We start from the raw sequence: 12,107 nt of genomic DNA on the forward strand, positions 1-12,107 counted from the left end.
TGCTGGGGATGAAGAATGTCACCTGCCAGTATCAGTAAACAAAGGATGTTGCGACCATCAAACCAGCAGCCACTGCAGTCACCCCCAGCTGTGCACCCTGAAGGGTTTCAGGATGGAGAAAAGCAGGATACTGACCCTAGAGAGTTACGGCGCATATCGAAGGAATCAATTCAATGAGCCCAGACTCTTGCATCTGCCCATACGAAGAAAAGTGCTCAATTCATTAACCTGAGATAGCTGGTTTTCTTTAATTTCAGTAAGCTTTTGATGTTCCGACTACCTGGTCTTTGCTGCAGAAACTCCTGTATAGCCTTGGTCCTCCCTGACCTTTTCAGAGCAGTTCCTCAGAGCGATCTGAGAGGCTGTGTCCTCAGCTTAAGTCCTCAGTAAATCCATCGAATAAAACATAATTCTCAACTCTCACGTTGTGCATTTTTTTTTCAGTCGACACTACCAAACACTCCTTTTGGGAAATTCACCTTCCTTGTACGGTGGGAGTGTGGAAGGAGGGCAACGAAGCCCTGTTCTGTCAAGGAAGGCCGCGGAGCACCAATAGCCTGTGGGTCCACCACGTTTCCAGCTGCTTCCACTTTCACTGGCACCACACAGATCAGGTAAGTTCATTTACCTCCTGACCTTCATCTTGGATCAACATAGGAATCCTTCCATGAGCAGCGCATTTTAAATTCATAACGCCCTTCCCTAGCATTCCCTATCTCCCTTCCTCGTTTTATTTTTCTCCCAAGCACTGATTATACTGTTAAATGCTCATTTATTTGCTTATTTAAATTACTTTCGATTTTCTGACTTATTATTACAGTGTGATGCCTCTACTAAAACATATACGAGGGCAGGGATTTTTTTTGTTTCCCCGTCCACTGCCTGCCTTTTCCACTGCTGTATCCCTCCCACGTAGAAGGTGCAGTGAGGAAAAACAGCAGGATAGAGGGAGGACTGTTTTAAGAAAAAAAAAAAAAAGAAAGAAAGGAAGAAAGAAAGAGAGCAAACCCCACCACGGGGCCTGTTTCACAGCTAACACCTAACAACTAGAGGGAGCCCGAGCTAGCCTGGGGCCCTGGGTCAATCTGTGGGTGGTTTAGGTGAGTTGCCATGGTTACCGTGAAGCTGGGCCAGGGCCCAGAGCGCCTGCCTCGGGCCACCAGACCTTGGGGGTGGGTAGAGGGGGACCAGGAGTTTCGGGAAAAACATAAAACAGAGACTCACCCTTGGATAGAGACACGTTCTCACGGAAGGCTAAGAAACCGTAACCCCCGACGTCCGCGACTGGTGAGAGCATCGGATCAAGTGCGTAACGTTAGGGGGACAAAGGAGTCATAAACAAGAAGCAGAGCTGCAACTGCCTGAACGCAGAAAGAATGAGTCATCCAGGGAAGCAGGGTGGTGGCGGTTTGCTCTTGCTTCGCAGAGACTGGCGGCCTGAGCAGCCTCAGGGACTGCTAGGCAGGGGGTCCCTTTTAAGGGACTCCAAAACATGAGAACTTGCAGCAGAAAGAGTATGCATTCTACAGAATCATTTTGGTTTGGCCCACACTTCATATCTGTTCTCTGAAGCCTCCCTACTTGGTTTCCCTCGGACCCCCCGGGCAGTGTCACCCACCCCCTGGCTTCACCTGGGGACTAGCAGCTCTGGCTCGTCTCCAGCCGGATTTCTGCTCACCCGGATGCACCTCCCAGCTCCCCCTGCCCTCCATGTCCCGCTAGCCGCTCCGACTCACCCTGCACAGCAGGCACAGGGCGCCAAGGCTGGGACCTGCTAAATCCTGGATCTGCTCAACACCTGCCCTGGATCCCCATTCCTCCTACAAAAGACTCTTCCAGGGCTTCCCTGGTGGCGCAGTGGTTGAGAGTCCGCCTGCCGGTGCAGGGGACACGGGTTCATGCCCCGGTCCGGGAAGATCCCACGTGCCGTGGAGCGGCTGGGCCCATGAGCCATGGCCGCTGAGCCTGCGCGTCTGGAGCCTGTGCTCCGCAACGGGAGAGGCCACAACAGTGAAAGGCCCGCGTGCCGCAAAAAAAAAAAAGACTCTTCCATATGCCACTCATGCGCCTTCATAACCATGCTCCGATCTGCCCTTTCCACTCTCCTCACTGCACTTTCCTAACTCTAGGCCTTCACACAGGCTGGTCACTCTGGCTTAGAGAGCCCTTTCTCACTTGTCTGGATTCAAAAATGGGACTCGGCTTTCCAGGGCCTGCTGAAGACCCGAACTTGCTTAACGTGGTTTGCAGCAGTTAACGCACAGGAGAAGCAGAGAAAGGCTGACCACCCTAGGAAGGCTGGTCACGGTGAGGATGGGCAGAAGTCCGTGGTGACAAATCCCATGACAAAGAAAACACGCCTGGGTCCAGGCCAACAATCGGCTTATTTCAGACGCTATTTACTAAAACAGATTCTAGCACAAGGAGAGGGTTTGGAGAGATACTGGGCAGTTCAGAGGACTTTGACCCATTAGAGTATGTAATGGGCGGGGGATGTCAGGGCTGGTCCCCCTCCACCCTGCCCCGTGCAGGACACACTGTGCTTTCTCTAACCTCCTCTTAGCAGTTCTGAGGACATGGAGACATGGCAGAGTGGTGGCAGTGGTCACACTCGCTGCAATGTGGACAGATGGACGGAGCACAGAAAGGTCTGTGGGAAACAGCCAGAAGAAGACACGATTCTACAAGACCGGCCGAGTGGAGCTGAAACACCAAACCCCGCTTGCAAGGGAGATGAGGCAAAGCCACTCAGAGACAGGGACAGGGTCGTGGGGTCACCCGGGCACCCAAAGGTCTAAGTCAGCAGAAGACTCTGGTGACCCTGTCCCTGTTAGTTAAAATTCAGCTGAAGAAGAGAATACGGGATGCCGATGAAGGCTGATTTATGTATCTACGCCTCACCTTGCTCCAGAAAGAATTTGGTGACTGCTTTCCGGTGTTACTTCCCTTGAGGTTCAACGCTTTGGAAATCTCAAGTTCCATCATCCCTTCCTGGCCACACAGCCCTTAAAACTTCAGAAGCCTGACTGTGTCTCTACCTCCCTGCAACATTTGCTTCCCCCATATATACCATCAAACATACACACTTAAGTAATCTGTCTCCTTAACCAAGATGCGACCCTCCCTTGTCCGTGGGGTCCCACAGGTGTCAGGGGCTAAATAAGCACCTACAGACCAGCTGGAGACCCTGGGCTGTAAGTGAAGTCAACCGGGGCACCGAGAAAACAGATTTTTCCCAAGATTGAGGAACAAAGACTAAAAGCAAAGAGGGATTACTCACACTGGTTTAGCAGGCCACCAGTTTTGGGCTCTAGACTTTGCTGGAAATTCTGAAGGGGATCAGAATAGACCACCCCAAAATATGCCACCTTGGCATAAGGATTATTTTGAGCTGAAGGCAATTAGAAAACAGCAGACACAGGAGGAATTCTCTGGCCTCCCCCTTTCTACCTAAAAGCAGGATATAAATCTCCCTTTGTGAAGGTGTTTTCCCCTCCCATCCATCACCCAGGAGGAGGAAAACAACCAGTATCACTGGAGAAAGACACCACCGAGATAGGCCTGCACAAATAAATCTACACAAATAAAATAACCCTTATCTGCCATTAGTTTTTGCCACATACTTACCTTCCCAAAATTTACCACCCCTGGAAGCTCAAAGCCCTTTATCTTTGTCTTGTCACTTTCCCACAACTCATGTCCCTTTGTTAAAATGGTACATACGCTCTGAAGCCTAACCGATTCTTTGGGTTTGCTCTTCTATCCTGTGAAGGTCCTGTGCACATGCATAATAAACCTTTTCCCCTGTTAATCTGGCTCCTTTCTCTTGTTATTCTTGCCTGTCCTCAGTTTAATTCCCAGGCCCCAGGCACAGAACATAAGAAGGTAGAGGAGAAATTTTCTTCCTCTCCTACAGTTTCCATAAAGGGTATGCATAGCGGGTACTACAGAGCAACAGGACAGATGCCTGCCCAAATTAGGCTGGAAAAACACGCCGGAGGAGGATTCCAATTCTTGGATGTGCCTGGACCCTCATACAGGTAAGGAAAGATGGGAAGGTGGAGGCCACTGGGATAGTGGGTCCCACAGATAAAAAGGGGGGTCCCCTCCAGGATGTGAGGGTCCTGACACCACCCACTGTCTACCATCCCTGTCTTTGCCTCTCCAACAGCGTCCGGAACCTGAGCCACAGAGTCCGAGGGGCCATCATGGAAGATAACCTACTTGTAACAGACTGTCCTCAGCAATCCCCCACCTTGCTCTGCTTTCTACCCCCTCTCAGTATTCCCTTGCTCTTTCCTTCCTGTTTTCTAATTCCGTTTCTCCTACTTGGACCTTTATACTCGTGTATCGTTTTGGCGAACATCTCTCAATTTTGCATATTTGTGTGATACAACACCGGAAGGAGTAATTACACTTGAATTCGGGTGGTGGGGCTATGGGGGCACATGTATTTTTCACGGTAACCCCTTTTAAGCTGCAGTTGCAAAGGTGTTCTAATAAGAATTTTGGAAACAACTTTAAACGTTTTCCTTCTTCCTATTGCTATTGTCCTGCCCCTCTTCCTTTGGTGGCGACCTTGGGGAGGGCGTGGCAGAGGAGGCCCCAGAACTGCAAGTTACACACGAGCACCAGGAGGAAGCACAGGGACGAATGAGAAAAGCAGAAAGCGCAGCTCACGCCAGTTACCGGGTGGAGGGAGGGCTACTGCTCCGCGTCGTGCACGAGTTTGATGGGGCAGAGGGGGTGACTTGGGCCCCAGAGGGATGTTTTTTTAATTTTTTAAAAATTATTTATTTATTTTTTTGTGTGTGTTTGTTTTTCTTAACATCTTTATTGGAGTATAATTGCTTTACAATGGTGTGTTACTTTCTGCTTTATAACAAAGTGAATCAGCTATACATATACATATATCCCCGTATCTCCTCCCTCTTGCGTCTCCCTCCCACCATCCCTACCCCACCCCTCTAGGTGGTCACAAAGCACCATTTCTTCTATCTTCTGTCTCCTCTATCTACTTCCTCAGCCTCACAGCAGATGTCCCACTAGAGAGTCAACCCAGCTGCCCAGGGAGAAATGGTTTGAGAACTCTAAGAAGTGAGAGGAACAAATCTTCTTTGGGAAGGGAGCACAAATGCAATCCCTGGGGGTGGGTCTCTTCCACGCATCTCGATCGCTCGCCTCCCACTGGTATATGCATTTCCTTGGTTAGTTAAAAAAGTCACCACCCACCACAAGTACCCTGCCAGATATACCCCTGGATAAAAAGGACACTACGGACACCGTTGTCTTTTTTTGTTTTGCTGAAGAGAAACCTTCCAGGTACGCCGGGAGGATTAAATGAGCTCATCCACAAGGGGCATCCAGGTGAAGACGGGTCCTCCCTCCACGCCGTTGCCCGCTGCTCCCTCTGCTGTCTGGTCCTCCTAGGCTGAGCCACTGGTGACTCACTTGCAGATACCTGGGAACCTCAGGGCTTCAGGGACAGAGTAGCTTCTCCACACCCAGGGCCCATTCCAGAAGCACCATATCCTCCACACACCCCGCACTCCCCAATCTGCACAGGACCTGACTTTTTTTTTAAATTAATTAATTAACATTTTATTTTTGGCTGCGTTGGGTCTTTGTTCCTGCGTGCGGTCTTTCTCTAGTTGCGGAGAGCGGGGGCTACTCTTCGTTCTGGTGCGCGGGCTTCTCATTGGGTGGCTTCTCTTGTTGCGGAGCACGGGCTCTACGTGTGTAGGCTTCAGTAGTTGTGGCACACGAGCTCTGGAGCGCAGGCTCAGTAGCTGCGGCGCACAGGCTTAGTTGCTCCGCGGCACATGGGATCTTCCCGGACCAGGGTTCGAACCTGTGTCCCTGCATTGGCAGGCATATTCTTAACCACTGAGTCACCAGGGAAATCCCGGGACCTGCCATTTTGTTTGCCAAGTTCCACCAGAAAAACTGATTGCACACCAGCTGCCATTTGACCTAACAAAAGCTCCCTGACAATTAAAGTGATTTGGAATGCTCCAGCTAGCTTGTTGAATGGAGCTCTTTTTAAGTACCCACTGTTTTCTCTGCAGTAATTTTTCTTCTTCCAGCAGTACTTCTTGCCTCTACTTCCTTCCCTAAATGGAAATTTCATTTGCTTGTTTTCACTTCTGATCATTTTTTAAAAGATATTTGGTTTATTCTTCATGTGGCTTCAACCAGCTACTTAAAACCTTTCAGTAGTATTACGTTAATTTCTATAGTATAATTGATCTCCCTGTTTTTCTTTTCTGACACTCATTCAGCTTCTCCGATTTTCAGTTAAAATTCCTTTGCTGACTACTGTTGAAAGGATATTTTGGTAGTATTTTTGGTGCATGAAGGAAGTTAAATTTCAGTTTCTGGCTTAAGAAAACTGATGAACAATTTCTCTACCTGAATAATAGTCCTCTGGAAGCCTGAATATGTCTAGAGTGAAAAAAAAATGAACGGGAATAATCTGCAAGATTAGATAATATTGATAGTAAATTCTCATAAAGGTGTTCTGAGAACAAATCAGGTAATATCTTAAAGACAGTTTCAAAATTCCATGAAGAAAAAGGTCAATCTACTAACGTGCATTGCATTATTAGGCATTCTCCCTTCCTCAACTAGAACAAAAAATCAGACAAGGTAAGAAAAATGTGACATTGATATGTGGCTATAAATAAATGAGAAGGATTCGTCTAGTAGACTTCAGTCTTTTCTCAGCCATTTGGCTGCTTTCCTCAGCAAGGAGTAGTTACGTGGTGAGTCAGTGTGTGCGTGTGCGTGTGCGCGAGAGATGACATTGTTCAGTCATTCGTAAGCTCAACCCCACCCTCCTGAGACAGCTGCCAGGCTCTAGCTTCCCTGGGAACCAGGGGGACAAGAGGACAGTGTCCAGTTCCCACCTGATGTTCCACCATTTCGAAGAACGTACTGAGATTTGGAGGGCTTTAGGGACTGTCATTTTGGCTTTAAAAACTGTAAGATGAATACAGGAAAAGCTTTTTCCTCGTTTCTCCACCATCAACTTGCATGAGAAACGGCAAAGGCGACTGCCCGGCCAATCATAGCACCACTGGGAATGACCCTTTTGCACTGCTTTTTTTCCTCAGCTGCCCAAACATCTTCTAGAGGCTTCCTCTGAACAATTTTATGTTAAGGAGGCTGAAGGATAGGAGCCACGTGTGGGCGGAGGAGAAAACAGGAAGCCCATTGTCCTAAATAGTCATTTCAGCCTAATAACCCCACGGTGCAGCTACTCATTAACTAGCATCACAATACACCTTACCTTAACGCCTACTAGTTATGCCCAGCTATATCCATGTCTCATCACGACTGATGATGCAGCCAACCTCACACTTCAAAAATAATTCACAGTTTACAGTGTACCTGTGTCTTGTTTCTCAGGATTGAAAAAGGCTTTCCATTGATCACGTCGTTTGTTCCCACAGTAGGGAACTGGGCCAGATCTGATGGCGGGTACCTCCTTCCCCCCCTCCAGCATGCAGAAACCAGGAAAAGGATTTCCCCAAAGGATCAAGAAGCCAGCCAGAGGGCCCGGGTCCCCTCCGTGCCTCTTTGAGGCATTTGCCACTGAATTTTCCTGTCGCACCATGAGAAGGAAGCACCACAGTGAAGATTCATGAGCAGATGATGAGACTGACACGGTTTAATGGGAAACACCAGCGCAGCCCAGCCGGCCCTGTGCCAGCCTTTTACAGTCCTGGGAGGCAACAGAGAGAGAAGAAAACAGGCGCCGGTGGGGAGCTGGGAAGAGGGCGGGAGAACCCGTGTCCAGGATCCACTTTATCACTTGATCAAACTTTACCATTTCTGCATTTCCTAACACCCTAGCTCAAGATACACAGAAATAAGTCCTCCTTGTTTTTAAATTAAGAAGTCTTCTCCAGTCACACCTCTGTCCACCGCCCCATCCCATCCTCTTGTTTTTATTTCTAAGGTAATTAAAAAAAAAATTAAACCTAAGCTCCCCGAATGCCGTTGGGTGCGCGCGCTGCGAGCGCATTCCATTTCAGCACCAGACTCGGGGACAGACGCCATAAGGGGGGGACAAACCGTCGCCCCTCCGTCCACTGTCGCCGCCCGAGGCAGGTGTCCCGGGTGCTGGGGAATCAAGAGGGCTTCTTCAGGCCCAAAGCATTTCTCCAAATAAAATGACCAACTAGCCACTCCGTCCCTCCCATTACGGCGCTCCTCAACGGGGGACGCCCCTGCCAAGAGCGAACTGCCGTGACCTACATACGAAAAACGGGTCCCCAGAAGCCTCCCCCGCCTCGAGCCGGAAAGATCGGGCGACCCCGACCCCCAGGAGACCCCTCAGACGTTCCGAGCTGTCTGTCCAAACCTGCGCTCGGGTTTCCCAAGGGCTCGGCGGAGGGTCCTGGCTTCGAGGAGCTCCCGCACGCGCCGGCGCCAGGCCGCCGACGATGCCCACCTGTGCGGGCGCCGCGCAGGCCGGGTTCGCCGCGGACGGCCAAGATGATCACAGGTATTCGTTTCGCGAGCTTCCGCTGACAGCTGCAGGAAGACGCAGGCACCAGAACCGTCTCTCCACTTCCAGAGAGCGTCCCGCCCGAGTTTCCCTTTTGTCTCTGGCTCGCCCCGAGCTCGCCGGAGCAAGGACGGTGCCTTTCGTTCCCCACCGACACGCCCCGGCCGGCACTTACCCGGACCGAGGGCGCCGCTCACGCGCTGGCTTTGTCTCCGGAGCCGTGCTCGCAGCGGGTGGCCAGACCGAACGGCATCGCCCCTTAATGCGGGCGCAGGGCTGGGCGGGCTCCGGCTCGGCGCTCGGGCTCCCGCGCCTGGGCGCCGACGGGCTGCCGGTGGAAACGCGCGCCTCGCGCAGCGCGCCGCCCCCGGGGTCTCCGCGCCGCGTCACCAGCCCCGCCCCGCCCCGTGCCTCCAGGCCCGGGCAAGGGAAAGACCTCGTGAGGCCGAGCGCTGGGCGCAGGTGGGCGAGCCCGTGCCCCGCTGGCGAGTGCGGTCACCCAGCTGCCGAGTACTTTGTTTGCTCGGCACCCCCGGTGCCGGGCTCCAGGCGTGCGTCCGGGTCCGGCGGGTGCAGAGCGCGTGTCGCCGAACCCCGCCTTCTGGCGTCCACTCTGGTCGCACCCACTCCGCAGCAGGGTCTCGCCCGGCGCCCGGGAGGGGCCGAGAGGGGCCAGGAAATCCCGCCCGCCGCCGTCGACGTCACTGGTGCGTCACCGGGGCTCCCGCACCCGGGCTCCGCGCACTCCCAGCGCCCCTAGTCTCCCATCCCCGACCCCGCGCCCCCGCCCGGCCCAGCTCTCCGCCTGGGACGCGCATCGCCCAGGGGCTGGAGGAGGGGAGATGAGGGGGACGGTGGGGTGTTGGGGCCGTGGTCCTCGCGGGCTTCGGGGACCTCGGCCTCTGGCAACTTCATCCTTGCCAGCAGGTTAGCTCCGTGGACCAACCCGGCTATGCGCGGCCGGTTGCCATCCATCACCAAAGAATACACAGTACACCCCACCCCACCCCCAAGGGGGGCAGTGAAAGGAGAAATGCTTAATACCCGTAAAGATTCACAGGCCATTGTCTCCATTTATCGGGACGTTGCTAAGTAACGGGAAATGTAAGGATGGCCACGCCAGCCCAAGGCGTTGGGAGTGGGAGTGAGCCGCGAGCTCCTCTCCCGGGCTGCGACCGGGAAGGCGGGAGCACATTCCTAGTGTTCGTGGAGAGCAGAAGCTGTTTCCACGGGGAAATCCTTGGCGACTCCTCATACCTTCTGAACTGTAAGCGTTTTGCGATGGAGATACTAAAAACCTCTCCGTTATTATAATCCTTTTCCTTTAGGGAAAAACAGCTTAAGCGCCGTCCATGTTACAACTCCTGGTAAAATAATACAAAACATTTGGAATAGGGAAGCTACGTTACACTTACAGCAGTGTTAGCAAGATTGGTAGGAAAAGGAGGCCAATGTTAATTCCTTTATAGTAACAGCAGAAAATCGTGGTTGACAATTAGGAAATATTTCTTGAAAACCTGCGTTCGCCGTCCTCATCCACCATCAGCAGCCATTCCTTGCCGTAAAGGGTACGAGGATCACTTGTTTCTGAGATCTCTTATCCCCGTTACTTTGACATTTGCCCCAGACAAATGTGCATCTTCCGAGACTCCAGGTGTCTGATAGAATGCAAATGTGGAGTTCAGAAAGCCTCACCTGGGGCTAGCAAACATCTCACACAGGTTTTTGTCACAGCTTGGAAGTGCCCATCTAAGACACAGAGTTAAACCATGGTAAAGTGGCTAAGCCAGTTAATACCCACTACACTGACCTTTTTTTAAAAAGTGAGAAAGATATATAAGAACTGCATTTAAAATTCAACAAATCCAAAACTGGGCTCATTATTTCCACCCCCCAAACCTATTTCTCCAGTACTTCCTGACTCAGAGGCACCACTGCCCAGTTAGCTGAGGCAGAATCCTCAGTGTTCTTATTATCCCAACTCCCATCTCAATCAATCGCAATCAGGCAATTGTAAGGGAAATCAGTTTCCACCCTTTCAGATTCCTCACTCACTTATTTTATCTTTCTCATTCATTCCAATACCCCTTAAAGTAGAATTATGTCCATTTTAAAGAGAAAGAAGAGGGTCAGTTTGAGCCCGTGGCTCCAGAGTGAATCCCTAGACCAGCAGCATCAGCTGGGAACTTGCTAGAAATGCACATTCTCAGGACCCATCCCAGCCCTACTGATTCAGAAACTCTGGGGCTGGGGCCCAGCAATTGGTGTTTTAAGCCCTCTAGGTGATTCTGATTCTGTCTATCTCTGTCCATCACCCAAGACTGCTGTGTTGACGAAAATTCAATTAACAAACTAAAGAGAAAAAAAGGGAATTTTATTCGAGCCAAGCTGAGGATTATGACCCAGGAGACACACTCTCAGAAGGCTCTGAGAACTGTTCCACCTGTTAGAAGTCAGAGGCACAGTCATACACATTTTCGAGACAGAAGATTGTATATCAGAATGACATATTGGTATTTTACGTCAAGTTCCCCAAGGATAATACAGTCCAGGTAAGCCCATACAAAGCAGCAAGTCACCATGACCCCCTAGCGTTGGGAAAGAAGGCTATTCTTTTACACTGATAAAATTAGAAGAAAGAGGGGGGGGAAAAATGACCTGTGGCCCAGCAGGCACTCTCATCTTTGAGAAGGTCTGGTTAATGTGTGACAAAAATGCACACTGCACATTAGGGAGGGAGGAAGGAGGCATAAAGGGACAGAACGAGACAATTTTGTGTTTAAATTTTCTTGTCCTGCCTTAAAATGTAAATTTTATTTCATTAGCTGCAATCACCTGACACCGGCTGCAGACCCTGGACATCCATTTTCCTTCCTTTGCCCCCCGTTCTGATACCTTTGTCTGATACCGATATAGCCTCTGCAGATTTCTTAGATTGGTCTTTGCATGATGTATCTTTTTCCATCCTTTTACATTTAACTTATCTGTATCTTTATTCTTAAACTGGGGATTCTCTATTCTTGCAGACAGCATAGAGTTGGATCTTGCGTTTTTATTCAGCCTGCCAAACTGGGCCTTTTAATTGGAGTGTTTGGGTCATTTACTTCTTATGTAATTATCATGTGGTTGGGTTTAAATCTACAATCTTGCTATTTGTTTGTTTTTTATTTGTCCTATTATTGTGCATTCCTTTTATCCTGTCTCTTTTTTTTAATTGAGGTATAGTTAATTTACAATATTATATTAGTTTCAGGTGTACAACATAGTGATTCAAAATTTTTATCGGGGCTTCCCTGGTGGCGCAGTGGTTGAGAGTCCGCCTGCCAATGCAGGGGAGACGGGTTCGTGTCCCGATCTGGGAAGATCCCACATGCCGCGGAGCGGCTTGGCCTATGAGCCATGGCCACTGAGCCTGCGCGTCTGGAGCCTGTGCTCCGCAACGGGAGAGGCCACAACAGTGAGAGGCCCGCGTACCGCAAGCAAAAAAAAAAAAAAAAAATTTTATAGATTACACTCCATTTAAATTTATTATAAATATTGGCTATATTCCCTGTGCTGTACAATATATCCTTGTAGTTGATTTATTTTGTAA

At 50.3% G+C, this 12,107-nt stretch overlaps 1 protein-coding gene across 3 annotated transcripts in view; it reads right to left on the reverse strand.

Annotated features, from left to right (window-relative positions):
- Window positions 1–9,005, reverse strand: part of GNG4 (G protein subunit gamma 4) — a 68,120-nt gene extending 59,115 nt beyond the window's left edge. For 2 of the 3 annotated variants that reach the window (XM_049697348.1, XM_049697350.1), the window contains exon 1: window positions 8,691–8,825. The gene's annotated coding sequence lies outside the window, so the exon portion shown is untranslated. Of the gene's footprint in view, window positions 1–8,690 lie in introns of all 3 variants that reach the window. The other variant, XM_049697351.1, reaches the window with a different exon arrangement.
- Between the last annotated feature and the right edge of the window lie 3,102 nt (window positions 9,006–12,107).

Source organism: Orcinus orca, chromosome 14 (assembly GCF_937001465.1).
Source record: "Orcinus orca chromosome 14, mOrcOrc1.1, whole genome shotgun sequence".
Classification (NCBI taxonomy): Eukaryota; Metazoa; Chordata; class Mammalia; order Artiodactyla; family Delphinidae; genus Orcinus; species Orcinus orca.